We start from the raw sequence: 18,694 nt of genomic DNA on the forward strand, positions 1-18,694 counted from the left end.
TACATGTACCACTCGTGTGGTTTTCTAGAAAAGATAAGGCTGTGTCCGATATGAATGTGATGAACCTAATGTCAAATCAATCATTATATTAGAATGGTCTAAAGTTTGATATGAAGAGTTCTCTATGCATAAAAAGTGAGGGAAATGGTATCACTCTGCACATTGTCTGCAGGTGAATAAGGGACATGGACACTCCCCAGAACCCGGATCAGAGTTGGCACCGGAATTATGGCGGTTTTTTATATAGACTTATCAAATTTTTTGAGCGCAACCCAAAACGGTCTCTGCTGGTACTTGGGCTCATTTTTCTGTTATGTTGGGCATTCTCAATGGTCTTCGTACTAGCTTCTTTATCACTGTCGTGATCGTAATAAGCATATTAGCTGTCGTTCTGGCATGCGAATTCTTTTCACGATGGAAACAACGGAAAGACCGTTCTCGTTCCAGGGCAATCGAAGGTGCAGAGATTTCTTCTCCCACTGCGATTGAAGGTGTCGAGATTTGGCATACACACGCGATTGAAGCCGCGCCAGATGATTTTAATGGAGATTATCTGAAGAGTCTGACCGGTCTTCCAACGATATTCTGTTTCCAGGGCCTGGAGACAGCCACTGGCAGCTTCAGCAAAGAGATTGGAAGGGGAGGATTTGGGAAAGTCTACGAAGGAACTTTGACAGATGGTACTCAAGTTGCCGTGAAGTGTCTACTGAGTCAGACGGGGCATGGACAGCAGGAGTTTTGTGCAGAAATCGTCACCATATCGTCCCTAAATCATTCCAATCTCGTGAGCTTGCGTGGCGTATGTGTGGAAGGCCCGCATCGGATTCTGGTGTACGAATTCATGCCCAACGGGTCTCTGGATAGATGGCTGTTCGCTTCGGACAGAAAGTTGGATTGGAAGACCAGATATTCGATTGCCCTCGACACTGCACGGGGACTTGCATACCTGCACGAAGAGTCGAGACTTGGTATTCTGCATCTGGATGTCAAACCTCAGAACATTCTGCTGAATGAGGATTTTAAGGCAAAAGTCTCCGATTTCGGCATGGCGAGGTCTCTGAACAGAGATTCGGAGAGTCGTGTGGTGACAGGGGTGAGAGGGACGCCCGGGTACATGGCCCCCGAGTAGTTTATGGGGTGGGGAATCACTTACAAGACGGATGTGTTCAGCTACGGGATGGTCCTTCTGGAGATAATCAGGGGGAGCAGGAATGTGGATAACTCTCAGGATTCGGAAAATTGGTATTTTCCTTCTATTGCTTTCAAGAAGGCGAGGCAAGGGAAAATGGATGAATTGATCGAGAGCGGGTTGAAAGGAGAGGCCAAAGGAGATGGATGAGGCTTATCGGTTGTAAAGACAGCGCTGTGGTGTATTCAAAGTAATTCGGCTATGAGACCTTCAATGGGAACGGTGGTGCGATTATTGGAAGGAGATTTGGAGTTGATGGATCCTCCATTGGCCTGCACGCTTCCGTTCGTCCCCTCGCTTGACGACGACGAGACGCCCCCGGATTTGGACGGCTAAGGTATAGGTGTCTACAAAACTATCTACATTTGGGAGTATATCTGGCCTTAAAATGACTCTTCTTCAGAAGAAAATGTGTCTGCTTATGTTTCTGAACAACCCAGAAGGGAATTCTCGGATTTTATCCATAGCTGAACATCAGTGGTTTTTCTTTCTGGTAAAGAGTTAGCCAGTCCTGAGTTCTTTGAAACAACTAAAATAAGCTTTTTTTTTTCATTCTTTTCGAGAATATGTAGAATGCTGGTTTTTCCCCACAACTTAAAGTAAGCATTTTCCTATTCTCTTAAAGGTTTAGAAATTGTTGATTTTTTTTGGTTTTGTTTTAGATAATAAAAAAAAATTAAATGTGTTTTTAGTGGATTTGTGATACAAAATTTATAAAATCGTAATTTTAAATTGCCCAATAATTGTAGTACACAAGTGTTGTAAATTTGAGTTGCGCAATAATTGTACTAGAGAAGTATTCCTTAATGTTAAATTCCTCTATTCAATTTAAAAACCAAAATTTCAATCTAATCAGAATCGTGTCACAGGATTCTACCAAAAAAATCCAAAAGAACTTGCTAACTAAATTAGGACCCTGACCATTTTATTCACTTCTTTTCTCTCACGAAACTGTTAAGTGTGAAGCCAAATTCACGCAGTATTCTAGATCCTTCTAGATTAGATTTTTCTAGATCTCTAGGATACTAGATCCTCCTACACAGACAGTGGTTTCTAGATCATTCCATATCTCCATCTAAATCACACACAGGATTCTAGATCCTTCTTCTGCCTCTATAAATTTGTAATTTCTCTGGCCAAGAAAAGCAAGCCAAGGCCCAAGCCTGTTATGTAATGCAAAGTGATTTCTGTTCTCCAATGATTGTTTTATCTATTCTGTTGTTTCTGACTAAGTAATCTTGTTGTTTCTCCATTTGTCTGTCTCTGTGAATTATTCTCTGCTATTGCCGTCTAAGTCTCTGAGTATAAATCCGCTGTGTGTTATGTATGCTCTAATCTAACAACTGGTATCAGAGCTAGGTTCGAATATCCACCATGCAAGCCGCTTAGTGCCATCACCTTGCTCTGGCAACATTCGTTAAAACGTTGGTTGTTACCCCTGGAGCTGTTGAAGGATCTATCCAGGAAATAGCTGAGGAACGCTGGAACTAAAAGACAGTTGTTGCAAGAAAAACAAGGTCATGGACATATGTTGAAACGTGTTGCTGGAGTTTGAAAAGTGGAGATCGGTGGAGATTGGAGTTGAAACGTGGTGTTAATAAGTTTTTTATACATCAAGCTTGCACTTAAACGTCAAGTTTGTTTTCTCAAACCAACATATGTATGTGTGAAATGTGAAAAGGTTAAAAAATTATATATGTTTTTATATTTATTATGAAACATATATAATTATATGTTGGAATTTTGAAAAGTATATTTTAAAAAGGAGCAGGAATTTTGAAAAGGGTATTTTAAAAGGAGGAAGGTCATTATTTTAAAGAGTAATAATTAAAGTTTTATTTTTAAGTGGAGTTTTTGTGTTTTGGGGCGTGAATTTGATTGAAAATGGAGACAACATTTATAGATATGGAGAAGTTGAGCGGGGCTAATTTTGCCCTATAGAAATCTCAGATGGAGGATATACTGATTTTAAAGGATCAGTATTTGCCGATTGAGGGCACAACAAAGAAACCCTCATCGATGACAAATGAAGAGTGGAATAAGCTAAATAGAAAGGCGATTGCAACAATCCGCCAATATTTAGCAAAGAATGTTTATTTCAATGTGTCCGGAGAAAAGACGGCTGAAGGATTATGGAAGAAACTCCATGGTCTATATGAGAAGAACAAGGCATCAAACAAATTGTTCTTGATGAAGAAGCTTTATAATCTCAAAATGAAGGAGGGTGCTTCAGTTTCTGAGCACTTGAATGCATTTAATATTATTACTAATCAGCTTGCCTCTGTTAAAATCATTTTAGATGATGAAATTAGAGTTATTTTGCTAATGTGTTATATGCCAGATAGCTGGGAAAATTTAATTGTAGCTATGAGCACTTCAACAACTGCAGGGACCCTGAAGTTTGATGATGTCAGCAGCAGTTTAATGAATGAGGAACTACGATGCAAGTCAATTGTGGAAAACCAGGGAGGAGAGGCTCTAGCTCTAGCTGATCATGGTAGGAAAATGGATCGAGACCGGCAAGGACGGTCAAGATCGAGAGGCCGATCAAAATCCAGAAGAGGCAGGATCATCTGCTTTCATTGTGGCAAACCCGGGCACACGAAGAAAGAATGTCGATTCTGGAAGAAAGGACAAAAGTATCAGAGACCGTCTAGTATAAATCACAAGTCATCCAGCACAAATGAAGGTGAGACTACTGCTGTAGCCACAGATGGTGATGTGTTGTTTACTGTTTCAGTAGAGGATGCATGTGTATATACATCTAGCAGTAGCTTTGATTGGATCCTTGAATCTGGGGCATCTCACCATGTAACCCCATGCAAAGATAGTTTTGTTTCATATAATCCCAGTGATTATGGTAGAGTGCATTTGGGGAATAATCATTTTTGTAGTATTGTTGGAGTGGGAGATGTCCAGATCAAGATGAAAGATGGACAAGATATATTGTTGAAACAGGTCAGGCATGTACCAAAAATGTGCATGAGTTTAATCTCTATGGGACGACTGGATGATGAAGGCTATTCGACAAGCTTTGGAAAAGGAGGCTAGAAAATTAGCAAAGGTGCATTGGTCGTGGCCAAAGGACCCAAGATAGGAACATTATACACATTGAAGACACTGATAGGAAAATCAGATTTGGCTACTGTCACAAAAGAAGGAAATTCAGCAGATCTGTGGCATAAGCGTTTGGGTCACATGAGCGAGAAGGGCTTAAAAATCCTTGTTGGTAAAAATTTATTGCCAGGTTTGAAATCCTACAATCTTGATCTTTGTGAGCATTGTATTTATGGTAGACAAAGAAGGGTTTCATTCCTCAGAGGTGGCCATGACAGAGAGAAAAATGTGTTAGAATTGGTACACTCGGATGTGTTTGGGCCTGTTAACATCAAATCATTAGGAGGAGCATCATATTTTGTAACATTTATAGATGATGCATCCAGGAAGGTTTGGGCATATCCTATGAAAAATAAAAGTGAAGTGTTTGGAATATTTCAAAAATTCCATGTTGCTGTTGAAAGAGAGACTAACAAATTGCTGAAGTGTTTAAGAACAAATAATGGTGGAGAATATTGCTCAAATGCATTTAAGGAATATTGTAACAGGTTTGGCATAAAGCATGAGAAGACTGTGCCTAGTACTCCTCAACAGAATGGTGTCGCAGAAAGGATGAATCGCACCATTATGGAAAAGGTGCGAAGTATGTTGTCCAATTCCGGTTTGGAGAAGAATTTTTGGGCTGAAGCAGTCAGGACCGCTTGCTACCTCATAAATAGATCTCCAACTACAGCCTTGGATTGCAGTATCCCTGAAGAAGTTTGGACTGGTAAGAATTTGAATTATTCTCACTTGAAAATATTTGGATGTGAAGCATTCGTACATATTCCCAAAGAAAATAGAACTAAGCTAGATGATAAATCTATGAAATGCATTTTTTTGGGATATGCAGATGAAGATCTTGGTTATCGTCTATGGGATCCAGTCAAACATAAAATTATTAGAAGCAGGGATGTTATATTTAATGAGTCAGAAATGTTCAAGAGGACTGTAGGTGAGTTGGAGGTTAAGAAGGTTATTGACAGGTTTGAAGAGCAGCAGGAAAACATACCACCAATACAAGAAAATGAACAGCAAATTCAGGAGCATGAAGAACAACAAGTGGAAAATAATGAACAACAAGAAGAAGGAATCTTGCAGGAACCTTTACAGGAGATTCAACCTGATAATGCACCACCACAGTTGGTTCACAGATCTTCTAGGCCTCATAAGCCTTCACAAAGGTATCCTCCTTCAAACTATATTTTGTTGACTGATGAAGGTGAACCTAATTGTTTTCAAGAAGCTTGTAAAGTTGAGCACAATAAAGAATGGAAGAAAGCAATGGAAGAAGAAATGAACTCTTTGCAGGAAAATAAAACTTGGGAGTTGGTAAACCTCCCAAAAGGTAGAAAGGCTCTACAAAACAAATGGGTTTACAGGATTAAGCATGAAGGTGACAAAAAGAAGGAGAGGTATAAAGCAAGACTGGTGGTGAAAGGTTTTGCCCAAAAAGAAGGTATTGACTTCACTGAAATTTTCTCACCTGTTGTTAAAATGTCATCCATTAGAGTCATTCTTGGTCTAGTTGCTGCTTTAGACTTAGAATGTGAACAGTTAGATGTAAAAACTGCATTCCTTCATGGTGAATTGGAGGAAGAAATTTATATGGAGCAGCCAGAAGGCTTCATAGAAAAAGGCAAAGAAGGCCTTGTTTGTAGGTTGAAGAAGAGTCTTTATGGGTTGAAACAGGCACCTCGACAATGGTACAAGAAATTTGATTCATTCATGTTGGAACATGGTTTTCAGAGGTTGGAAGCTGACCATTGTGTCTATATCAAGAGATATGATCAAGGAAAGTATATCATATTATTGTTATATATGGATGACATGTTGATTGTTGGGCATGATAAGAATAAAATCAATAGGTTGAAGAAAGATTCGGGTAGCAAATTTGCAATGAAGGATTTGGGATCAGCACAATAGATATTGGGCATGCAGATTATGCGTGACAGGAAAAACAAAAGGTTGTGGCTGTCACAAGAAAAATATATCAAGAAGGTGCTTGACAGGTTTAATATGAAGGATGCTAAGCCAGTTGGTACACCCCTTGCAGCCCACTTCAAGCTGAGTACTGAATTATGTCCTAGTGATGACAAGGAGAAAGAAGAGATGAGTAAGATTCCTTATGCTTCAACAGTTGGCAGTTTAATGTATGCCATGGTATGCACACGACCAGACATTGCATATTCAGTGGGAGTAGTAAGCAGGTTCCTTACCAATCCAGGCAAACAACATTGGCAAGTAGTAAAATGGATTTTAAGGTATCTCAAGGGTACTAGTCATTATTGTTTATGTTTTGGTCATGATGAGACTATGCTTGAAGGGTTTACAGAGGCGGATATGGCTGGAGATATGGATACCAGAAAGTCCACTACAGGTTATTTGTATACATTTGCAGGTGCAGCAATATCTTGGGTGTCAAGGCTACAAAGAATAGTAGCCCTCTCTACAACAGAAGTAGAGTACATAGCTGCAACAGAAGCTTGTAAAGAGATGTTGTGGATGCAGCGATTCCTAGGAGAGATAGGAATAAAGCAGGACAAGTATGTGTTATATTGTGATAGTCAAAGTGCCATTCACTTGGCGAAAAACCCAACATTTCATTCAAAAACCAAGCACATTGACTTAAGGTACCATTGGATCCGGCATGTGTTGGAGGAAGAACAGTTATCCTTGGAAAAGATCCATACAGATAGGAACCCTGCTGATATGCTCACTAAGATTCTACCACAAAATAAACATGAGTTATGTAGAGGCATGGTAGGACTCGGTGTGACTTGATGACTCTTATTTGGCTTCAAGTGGGAGAATGTTAAGTGTGAAGCCAAATTCACGCAGTATTCTAGATCCTTCTAGATTAGATTTTTCTAGATCTCCAGGATTCTAGATCCTCCTACACCGCCAGTGGTTTCTAGATCATTCCAGATCTCCATCTGAATCACATACAAGATTCTAGATCCTTCTTCTGCCTCTATAAATTTGTAATTTCTCTGGCCAAGGAAAGCAAGCCAAGGCCCAAGCCTGTTATGTAATGCAAAGTGATTTCTGTTCTCCAGTGATTGTTTTATCTATTCCGTTGTTTCTAACTAAGTAATCTTGTTGTTTCTCCATTTGTCTGTCTCTGTGAATTATTCTCTACTATTGCTGTCTAAGTCTCTGAGTATAAATCTGCTGTGTGTAATGTATGCTCTAATCTAACAGAAACATAGTAAATAAAATACTTTCATTGGAACACACCTTTCTCTTCACATAATACAATAAAATTAGAAACCATTACAACTTTCCTTTTCCAAAGTAATTGAGGATGTGTTACAAAGCAAGCTACAACATTTAGATCAATGATTCAATAATGGTTAAATCCCAGATACAACAACGAACTTACAACCTGTATGTTAAGACACAATTGTGCATTTATACAGTTGGGAAAAAGGTTTACTAACATGAAATACTTCCATATAAGCAATAAATGCTAACCTTTGAAGTAGAATAAAGACAATTGCACATTATCTTTAAGTTTTTGCGCTGATTCGGGGGATGTGCACCACTCATTCTAAGGCGAACTTCTCACTATTTCTTAGATGCAGAATCAACAAATGCAAGATCCAGAACCATAACAGGCAAGTACAATGGAAGAACCATGATAAAAATGCTGAAAGCAACTTTGGAGTGTTTTTTTTTTAAGATGCCAACTATGACCATTATGGTCACAAAACGCATAGTTGCGTGTTCGGTGCTGGAGGTACTACACACCTATATGCGGACACTTAGTTAGAGCATGGGACTACATGCAAGATTCCTTCTACATGATTTACTCCCTGATTTGCTCCTTCTTTAACTCCGCAACTGGCTAGTTCTTCTGCATGATTTACTACTTGATTTGCTCCTTCTTTAACTCCACAACTGGTTAGTTCTTCTGCATGATTTACTCCCTGATTTGCTCCTCCTTTCACTCCGCAATTGGCTAGTTCTCTTCGGAACTTGTTGTAGGTGTTGAGTCCTCTCATTGATCACCATTATGGTGCATTACCTTGGGATCTTCACCCAGCAATGCTATATCATGAGCATTGTAACCTATTTTCTAATGAATCATTCTTTTGTTTTTTCGATTTTCTTTTAGTGTTTTTGCTCTGCAAAGCTGTGTGTTCAACCTTTACTAGCTAGATTCATCTGTGCAGGTTTTCTAACACATTTACATGGTATCAAAGCCCACAGGTTGCTAGATAAAAGGCGCACCAGTACTTTATTTTGCAGGTATTACAGCTTGGAGATTGAAGATCGACAGAAAAATGGAGTTTCCCAAAACATCGATCCTAACACCATACAACTATCACGAATGGAAGGACCAAATGGCTCGATACCTTCATCAAAAAGGGTTGTACAGGATTACCATGGCTGCAAAAGTGGAACCCACTTCAGCCATAGAGAAATCCAAGTACCTCAACTGCATGGATGAGGCCCACGGATCCATATGCATGTGCATCTCCCCAGAGTTGCAGTTTCATCTATCTGCCTGCAATACTCCCAATAAGATTTGGAAAAAGGTTGAAGAACTCTACGGGAAATAGGATGAGATGAAAGGTCATCTGCTCGAAGTGGAGCTGCAGTCATTGGATCCACGGAACTATGATAGAATTCAAGACTTCTTCACCAAATATAATGATCTATTGCTACAACTCAAGGGTTGTGGAATTGACAAATCCAAGGAGGAGAGTCGCCAAGTTTTGTCTATTATGTCAAAGCTCAAACCGGAATACTCCATCTTTGTGTCTACATTTCATTCAGTAAGGCTTGCAACAGGTAAATCCTACACTATGCCTTCTCTCAAAGAGTTCATGGAGTCCCTTACTTTTGAGCAAGATAAACTCATTAGCATGGGGAAAATCAAACCTCCAAAAGCGCATGCACTTGCTGTGCATGATGGCAGCCACAATAAAAATCACAGATCTGATTCAAATCAGAAAAATCAGCAGCAAAAAGACAAGGGAAAAGCGCATTCCCATCCAAAGAAGGAAGGGTACACCAAGCCCTTCAATGACTCCTCCGGCTCCAGAAATGAGAAAGGGAAGAAAGGAGACAAATGCACCTATTGTCATCGAGGATTCCATCCAGAATCCTCCTGCATGAAGAAAAAAATTAACCAAATGGCAGAAATCCTTCAGAAGCACAAACTTGGGGACCACATCCCTCAAGGCACCAAGAAGAAAACTGAAGATCCACCACACAGGAAAGGTAAAAAATTTCATGCTTTAGTTGCAATTAATTGTTCCTCTGATGCATGGATTATAGATTCTGGTGCATCACATCATATTGCCACTGCAAAGGAAGTCTATTCCTCTTTGGATGCATGCAAAGGACCTCCAATCCTCATGGGAGATGACTCACCTATTGAGGTCACCGGAAAAGGTAGAGTGGAACTTTTACATGGAAGCTTTGAAGATGTGCTTCATGTTCCAAAACTTTTGGTAAACCTACCTTCATTTTATCATATCACTCATTCCAGCACTAGAAAGAGAGTGGAATTCACTCCAGATGCAATGAACATATATGACCTACATAGCAACTCCAAAATTGCAATTGGTGAGGTAAACAATGGAGCCAGACTGTATACATTTTCTGAATTTATTGAATTTGAATCCTCTTTATTGCTTACACATGCTGATGATAGTAGTAGGCTTTGGCACGAGAGGTTTTGTCACTTAAATTACAGGTATATGCAACAGTTAAGCAAGCATGAGATGTTGGAAGGCTTTCCAAATATCAGTTTCTCCAAAGGATTTTGTGAAGGGTGTGTCGTTGGTAAACATCCTAGAGAAAAGTTTGACACTGACAAGACTCACAGAGCATCCTCTCCTCTAGATATGATCCATAGTGATCTCATGGGGCCTTTTCCTCATCCTTCCATCAACAAAGCAAGGTATGTGCTTACATTTATTGATGATTTCTCACGGTATACTTGGGTGTATCTTCTCAGGGACAAATCTGAAGTTTTTGCGCACTTTGAAGACTTCAAAGCACTAGTTGAGACACAGTCAGAGAGAAAGATCAAAGCCCTCCGTACAGACAATGGAGGGGAATATGTTAACACAACACTTTAGAACCTTTACCTTGAGTCCGGCATACAGTTGTAGTACACAGTTCCATACACTCCGCAGCAAAACAGAGTTGCTGAGAGAAAGAACCAATCTCTCAAAGAGATGGCTTGTTGCATGTTGCATGCTAAGTCACTGCCTCATAAGCTATGGGTTGAAGCACTTAATTGTGCTAACTACATCCAGAACAGATCTCCTCATAGGTCTGTCAGGGATCAGACCCCCTTTGAGGCTTGGAGCGGCACTAAACTAGATCCCCTCTTAAAAGAGGAAAGCTCTTGATCCACAGAGCATTGAGTGCATATTTGTTGGATACCCTGATGGTGTGAAGGGATACCAACTCCTGATTTCCTCTACGGACAAGCTCATCATTGAGCGAAGTGTCAAATTGTAGGAAAGTCTCTCGCATGCACCTTAATTTCCGCATGCAGACACCTTTTATCTACCTCATGTCGAGATGATGACTCAGTACACTCAGATGCAGATACAGAGCATGCAGATGCCATGGTAGAGCATGCAGATGCAGAGATAGAGTCTTCATATACAAATCCAGTGCATGCATATGATGATCCACATCCAAGCCCAGATCAGGCTTCCAGCAGTGAATCAACTTCCCTTGCCATAAATCAGAGAACAAGGAGCTTACGTGAGATATATGCACAAGACCACCCAGCTGCTAGAAATGGTCTCGTGGGGGATAATTCTGATCCGTGGAGGACTAGCTTAGAGTTTATTGAGCCTCCTCTTGCCCTCACTTCCACTGAACCAATCCCATCCTGGCATTGTCGTTTGGTTCAGTCTTTTGATCCGCAGTCTTATGTTGAGGCTACTGGGCATCCATCTTGGGAGTCCGCCATGGAGGAGGAGTATAACTCCCTCCTCAAGAACCAGACCTGGGATCTGGTCCCCCTTCCTTCAGGAAGGAAACTTGTCCGATGCAAATGGGTCTATAGGACCAAGAGTGCTGCATATGGGAAAATCACCAGACAGAAAGCTAGGCTAGTAGCCAAAGGTTTCCAGCAAGTGCATGGCATTGATTATGATGAGACCTTTGCTCCAGTAGCAAAGATGGATTCCATATGCCTTGCACTTGCCATTGCGGCTACCCAGGGGTGGGAAGTACATCAGATGGATGTGAAGAATGCCTTTCTTCACGGAGACCTATCTGAGGAGATCTACATGGAGCAACCACATGGTTTCATTCAGGATTCATCTTTGGTCTGCAGACTGAAGAAATCTCTCTACGGCCTTAAGCAGGCCCCGAGAGCTTGGTATGCAAAGATGGATTCTTTTCTCTTATCACAAAACTTTGAAAGATGTAAGTCTAATCTCAATGTTTACATGCTTAGGACACATGATTCTCTTCTTCTCTTAGTTTTATATGTGGATGATCTTCTGATCACCGGCAGCTCGGCTTTAGCCATTGCTGCAGTCAAGAGGGCCTTGCATGATAGGTTCTTGATGATGGACATGGGTCCATTACACTTCTTTCTTGGTCTTGAGATCATCCAAGATGCCATAGGAATCAAACTCTCTCAGGCTATGTATGCACAGGATCTACTCGAGAGATTTCACATGACTGATTGCAAGCCAACACCGACTCCTTTTCTGTCTGGGGTCCGCCTTGAGGATGGAGGCGACACACCATTAGTTGACAGTACTCTCTATTGATAGCTAGTGGGGAGCTTAGTGTACCTCACCCACTCCAGACCAGATCTCTCATATGCAATAGGGGCAGTTTCCAGATACATGCATGAGCTACACTGGAATGCTGCCAAACGCATCCTCCGATATGTACAGGGCACCATCACCTTCGGATTCACTATGCAGCAGGCACTGTATTGAATCTCATTGGCTTCAATGATTCTGATTGGGCGAGCGACAGCATTGATCGCAAGTCCACCTCCGGATATTCGCTCAGTCTAGGGTCTGGCCCTATCTGTTGGTCGAGCAGGAAGCAGGCTGCTATTGCTCTCTCTTTAGCCGAGGCTGAGTACAGAGGAGTAGTCAACATCACCATTCAAGCTCTGTGGCTACAGCACTTCCTCACTGAGTTGGGCGTCCAGTTCCACCAGCCCATTGTCATCTGGTGTGACAACCAAAGCACTCTCAAATTTTGCAGGGATCTAGTACAACAGCAGCGCACGAAGCGCATAGAGATCCATATGCACTACATCAGAGATTTAGTACATGATCGGGTGATTGATTTGTAGTTCTGTCCTTCAGAAGAACAGATTGCAAACATCTTCACCAAAACATTCACTGAGCAGAAGTTTCGCTCTCTGCGCGATCATCTTGGAGTGAAGGACACAGTTGCTTAGCAACTGTCTTTTCTTCCTCTTTTCTTTTGATTACATTGTATTTTGAGGGGGGGGGGGGGGTTTCCCACGAAGTTTTCCCTCTTTCCTCAATTTTAGTACAAGTTGCACTGTATTTTGGGTGACCTTTGGCTTTAGCTGCTAGGGCCCATTTTCTATTTCTCCCCATAGTGGTGTTCAGGGGGGGTGTTGGAGGTACTACACACCTACATGCGGACACTTAGTTAGAGCATGGGACTACATGCAAGATTCCTTCTGCATGATTTACTCCCTAATTTGCTCATTCTTTAACTCCGCAACTGGTTAGTTCTTCTGCATGATTTACTCCTTGATTTGATCCTTCTTTAACTCCGCAACTGGCTAGTTCTTCTGCATGATTTACTCCTCCTTTCACTCCGCAACTGGCTAGTTCTCTCCAGAACTTGTTGTAGGTGTTGAGTCCTCTCATTGATCACCACTATGGTGCATTACCTTGGGATCTTCACCCAGTAATGCTATATCATGAGCATTGTAACCTATTTTCTAATGAATCATTCTTTTGTTCTTTCGATTTTCTTTTAGTGTTTTTGCTCTGCAAAGTTGTGTGTTCAACCTTTACTAGCTAGATTCATTTGTGCAGGTTTTCTAACACATTTACATTCAGCAAGGCAAAATCTTAAGGCATGTGAAATATGCAATCCTAGACTCCTAACAATCATGAAGCCACTGACTACATTTTTATGGGCTAAGGATTGAAATGTAAAATAACAATAATATTCCTCATACGACATAATCATGTTTTCTTCTTATCAGGAATCTAAACCCTACTCCATGTTTCATAGATGGTATCCAGTGTAAGTGTAAATTAGTTGGACTGATTATGAAGCTTAACCCGGTAAGCGCATTGAATCCAACAGCTTTCCCAAACACAGAGACAGGAACTGTCACTTCTATGAAGGGACCTCGGTAATCTGAATTTTTGATGAATAGAAAGCCAGTTCTAAGTGTAACTTAGCGAGGCATTATTTCTTCTGCTGTCAAAGTAAACACACGCCAACAGACTTCCTCTCTTCTTCCAACAATTTTTAGTCAATGAAAGAAACGTTCTCAGTTACGGAGCACTTGGGCTGTATGCAAAAGAATCCGTTGGTTAAAAGTTTCATCTACAGTACTGTGTTGATGTTTGTTACTTGCAGGGTTTTCACGCATTGAGTATGACTATTAGGAGAAAGAAAAGGGAAAGAGCTAAGTTGCTCAGCACCAAGTTGCTTTGTTTAAACATATATATAAGAGTATTTATATATATTTTAATTTATAAACAAAATCGTTTTTCCACATGAATCTCGTTTTTTAAGCAATAATGTGATTTTTTTGTTATTTAAAATACATTTTTGAATGTATTAATGGATTCAACACCCTGAAAAATCTCTAGCACACAAGAATTGTACAAATTAAACAATTTAAATTCAAGTTTTTAAATATCTCTACTGAATTTTGATTAAAATTAACTAAAAAAATATCGTGAAAAAAAGTCATGAATTATTGATGTGAGTGAAAATAATATGTTATTATTTTCTCTATTTATATGTTGTTTTCATTTAGCGAAAATTCCATTGAGAATAACTTGTGTTAGCATGCCTTCTACGATTCCTCTCTAGAAATAGTAAAAATAGAGGAAGCTTCCCAAAACAATCCAACAAAGGTTTTGTGACAACCCCAATCATGTTTCCATTTGTGAAATGAATTGTAAATATGTCATGTGTTTTAATTACAAAAGAAAATGGGTTGAGTTAAGGGACACAAATTCAAGAGATTGGGTGAGGTTACTTGCTTGGGTGGTTGGAAATTTTCTTACTGCAAGAAAGAAAATATGTATTGGCCATGTCAGCTCTTCAAGGTTGGGTTGTGAAATTAATGGTCTGGTATGTTCACAATTGATGGCTGCAATAGGAGTATGTCGGTCCATGCTTCCTTTGGCAAGTTTTACAAGGCAAAAAGGACAAGAAATTAAGAGAATAGTGGGCAAGCTACCATCTAATATGGTATGTTGGCCATCCACTGCAGCGAGACAAACAACAAAAAGAAAATCTGGAAATAGTTAGACAGGTGGAGCCCTTCCTATTGGTTGGAAACATTATGGCAGGAAAACGTCACTGTCAAAAGGAATGCAGCAGAGGAATTTGAATAGACAGAGACAACACATGAGACCGTGCAAGAGAGGTAGTGTAATATAAGGACATCGGACTCGAGCAACAGGGGTCAGCGCAAGAGAGGAACTATGCAGTAGTAAAGTAGAGGGAGAATTTGGAGTTGTACGTGAAAACATAGTAGAGAAAGAAGGAGAGGAACCTAACTATTGGAACAACGTGAAAGAGAAGGAACATAAGCCATTCAAACTGCTATAAGAGGGTAGTCAAACTATGGAAAGAGGACTCAGAGCAAAATACCCCTTGGTCTCTAGATTCAGGCTTGGGGGTGACAATTGCAACTGAGAGCTTGGCTATAGTTGTTTATGTGTGGGTGGAGAGTCAGAGTCCCAGACTCAGATTCCCAATATACTTCAAGATATGTGTCTCCTATGCTTTAATAACAATGAGTATGTGTTTACATCTTGTCTTGAATTGATCCCATCATTGTAAGAGGCATAGTTGATTTTATTACTTGGGAATGTCGACTGATACATTGTTGATATTGCTTTGAAGGTGTCAAAATGATGTGATAAATCCTTGCTTGAATAGTTGGTTACAACCATGGTGCTCAAGTTGAATTACATTCTAACTGTGTGTATCATGGTTGTTTTATAAGAGTAATAATTATTTTAACGTCTTTCCTACACTTTTCAGGCCCTGAATAATAGTGTTGATGTTTTATTCTTTTTTGGGCCTACTAACGTTAGGGGAATTTATCCAGTGCCTAAGGAATTTATCCAAAACCAAACTCAAAAGGCAAGATAACCTAAAAATGAAAATGCTCATACATTTACTGTTACCATGGTAATTGACCTCATGATTGATTGGGGATTTCTTGAAGGTCCCTTTTTCCTTTTTGCTTGTGAACATCAATTAATTTTAAGGAGTTCTCAGAAAACAGATGTAGAGGAGACAATTATTGCATTTCCCTGAGTCAATTTCAATTCGAGGGGGTTTGTAATTGTAGTTGTTTCCATATCACTATCTGAGGGATCTAATTCATGGAAATAATTGTGCTCGCTCATTGATGAATCTACGGACACAGTTGTGTCTCTTGCGTCTACATTTGAAGGGTGGGCCTCGACATCTGAAGGATAAGATGGCACTGTTGTTGCATGTTATCTCGCTTTTTAGTTGAAGGTTTCTTATATCTTATTGGATCATTTGGATCTTGCCATCCTTGGATCTTATTCTTAACATACGGAGGAGGAGAGAGTCCATGAGGACAAGGGAAAACATTATGGAGATGACTGGGCTATTGATGATCCTGCAACAAAAAATCGTATTTTCATAGCCCTCCACTAGCTATGAAAAAATAATGCCCCTCCAATTGAGAAGAATTTTACCTGATAGTGCTTTGCAGAGATGTATTTCAATGCATATGTGAGCAAACATCACAATACCCTTCTCAAGCCTTTTTGTGTCTACCTTAATGAAACAATCAAGTGAGTTTCCCACATCAACTAAGACCTCTTGATGTAGTAAATTCAGAGGCATATTCAGGAGTCTAACCCAAACTAGAATGGTCAGAGATGGCATAGAAAGAGGGTTAAAACTAGTAAACCATGGTTTACAAAAGAGCCAAGATCGACCCCAAAAATAGAGTCCTTGTTCAAAAACCTTTCAATAGTCTTGAATATCTTTAAAATACACTACAAAGAAACCCTTTGAATAAAAAGCAAATCTATATTCGGGAGCCAGGACTAATGAACCCATTCCTAAAGCACAAATGTTGATGACCATAACCCATTAAAACAACAAATAATGCCATGCTTCAACTAATCCATGTAAAAATTATGGGATTGGGGATGCTCCACTTTGATAGTTGGAATATCTTTCGCTTGATTCACAATGGAGGCTAGCCCTGAGAGCTCTTTGGAGGTTGGATGAGATAGCCCTAGCTAAAGGCATCTTTAAGACCATACAATGAGAAGCAAAGGGTGCACCCCAACCTTTGGCTCTATCATTTAACGTTGAAACTAGGAAGATTGTAGTGTCCTTGGTTATGCCATATTCTCTTAGTGAATTCCCTTCTTGAAGTTACCTACATCTATGTAGGAGGCACTTAAAGATGGAAGGGATTCCTGTCTAATCTTGAATTCTGGTAGCAAGCGTAGATACTAGACCAACTGTTTTCACTTAGATATATAAAGTACCACCAAAGATTGGCCTCATGAAGATTAAAAAGTTCAAGAGATCTGGAGCAATGGCCTCAACTTGGGTACAAGAAGAGCCCTATGGCAAAAGAAGACCTCTCCTATTTGTAACAAAAGCAGTAAGATGAAGAGGTTTTCAACAAATGGAATAGCCATGAAGTGGAAAATATCTCAAGAATAAAGTGAACACTGATAGATATAGAGTTTCCATTGCAATCTTGATCAAATCTACAACTTCACACATAAATGCAGAAATAACCAAACCCACTTTTGTGGAAGGTAATGAAGATAACGATGAAGACTCCTCAACAAGCTTCTTAGCATTAAAGGATCCATGTAATACAACTTGCTTGACCATAGGTGATTTGCACACAATTGACCGAGAGCCTCAATATCCCTCGAATTGTCGAGCAAAAGGTTGATTAAGGTAATTCCCTGACAAGCTTGAAGCCAAGACCAAACTCTTTGCGTGGGCCCTAAGATTTGAAACCCTAGCATGATGTTGTTGAGTGGCTACAAAACTTAATACTCCATTGTTGTGGTCGTTGTTTGCTTCTACTAACAAAGGATAGTCGCATACATTGCGGAAACAATCGCCATGAGTGTTTTGAAATAATTCTCAGTAACCCTAGAAAATCACCCATACTCTAAATTTTAAAAGTATTGAAATTGTGTATATAAAAACTTCCAGTCATAATGATTGGATCATTCCAATCATAATGATAACTAAATAAAAACTTATCTATGAATATAAATGAAATAAAAACTTCGAATCATAATGATTTGATCTATCAATTTACATCTTGAAAAATTTAATATGGATCTAGAATAGTTTATAAATAAAAACGCTTAAAATTATATAATGATAAATAAATATATTATATCACAATCCACCATCATATATAGCTCGATAAACTTGCTATGATCGGTCAAACTTCCACCGTAAACAAAACAGTTTACTTCCCAAAAAATTCTCGCAGCACAATTTTAACCCATCAAATTCATAATTAAATATCCTGTGAAGAGCCATTCAAAGAGGCCAGCACGTGATGATGGGTTCACAACTTTCTTAACAGACTTTTCGATTAGTTTGTCGAGCAGGAGTTTCAACGAAGATTCCCAATTATTTTTATTATTATGTTAGTCAAATCTATGACAGTAGGAAGGTTAACTCGAAAGAGCGAAATCATCCATTTTCAACAAAATACAGCCATAGAAAATGATCTATTGTTCGAATATAATAGTCAAGGTTTCTATTAATGCCCACGTCTAGATTCCATGCTTCACATCTAATCTGTACTGTGTACAGATGGGTGCACAAGTCTTTCTTAACATCGAGATAAAGGATATGATGTGATGAACCTAATGTCAAATCAATTTCCATATTCGAATGGTCTAAAATTGGGTATGAAGGCAGATCAGTCCATAAAATGTGAGGGAAAAGGTATCACTATCCATTGTCTGCAGGTGAATACGAAAGATGGACACTCCGCAGAACCCAGGTCAGATTTCGCGCCAGAATTGTGCTGGTTTTTTAAATAGGCTTATCAAATATTTTGAGCGCAACCCAAAACGATCTCTGCTGATATTGGGGTTGATTTTTTTGTTGTGCTTGTTGGGCATTCTCAACGGTGGGTTTCGTATTGCATTCTTTGTCATTATCTCGATCCTAACA

General features: G+C 39.6%; 1 pseudogene across 1 annotated transcript in view; it reads left to right on the top strand.

The window, feature by feature from the left end:
* Positions 1 to 107: 107 nt before the first annotated feature.
* LOC149209279 (G-type lectin S-receptor-like serine/threonine-protein kinase SD2-5 pseudogene) overlaps positions 108 to 18,694 on the top strand; it is a 33,335-nt pseudogene continuing 14,748 nt past the window's right edge. The window contains exon 1 of the transcript XR_016252852.1: positions 108 to 1,526. The product of XR_016252852.1 is annotated as a G-type lectin S-receptor-like serine/threonine-protein kinase SD2-5 pseudogene, transcript variant X1 (transcript). The remainder of the gene's footprint in view (positions 1,527 to 18,694) is intronic.

Source organism: Pinus tabuliformis, chromosome 1_2 (genome assembly GCF_031772625.1).
Source record: "Pinus tabuliformis cultivar Carrire ecotype Pingquan chromosome 1_2, CPIR1, whole genome shotgun sequence".
In the NCBI taxonomy this organism is placed as follows: Eukaryota; Viridiplantae; Streptophyta; class Pinopsida; order Pinales; family Pinaceae; genus Pinus; species Pinus tabuliformis.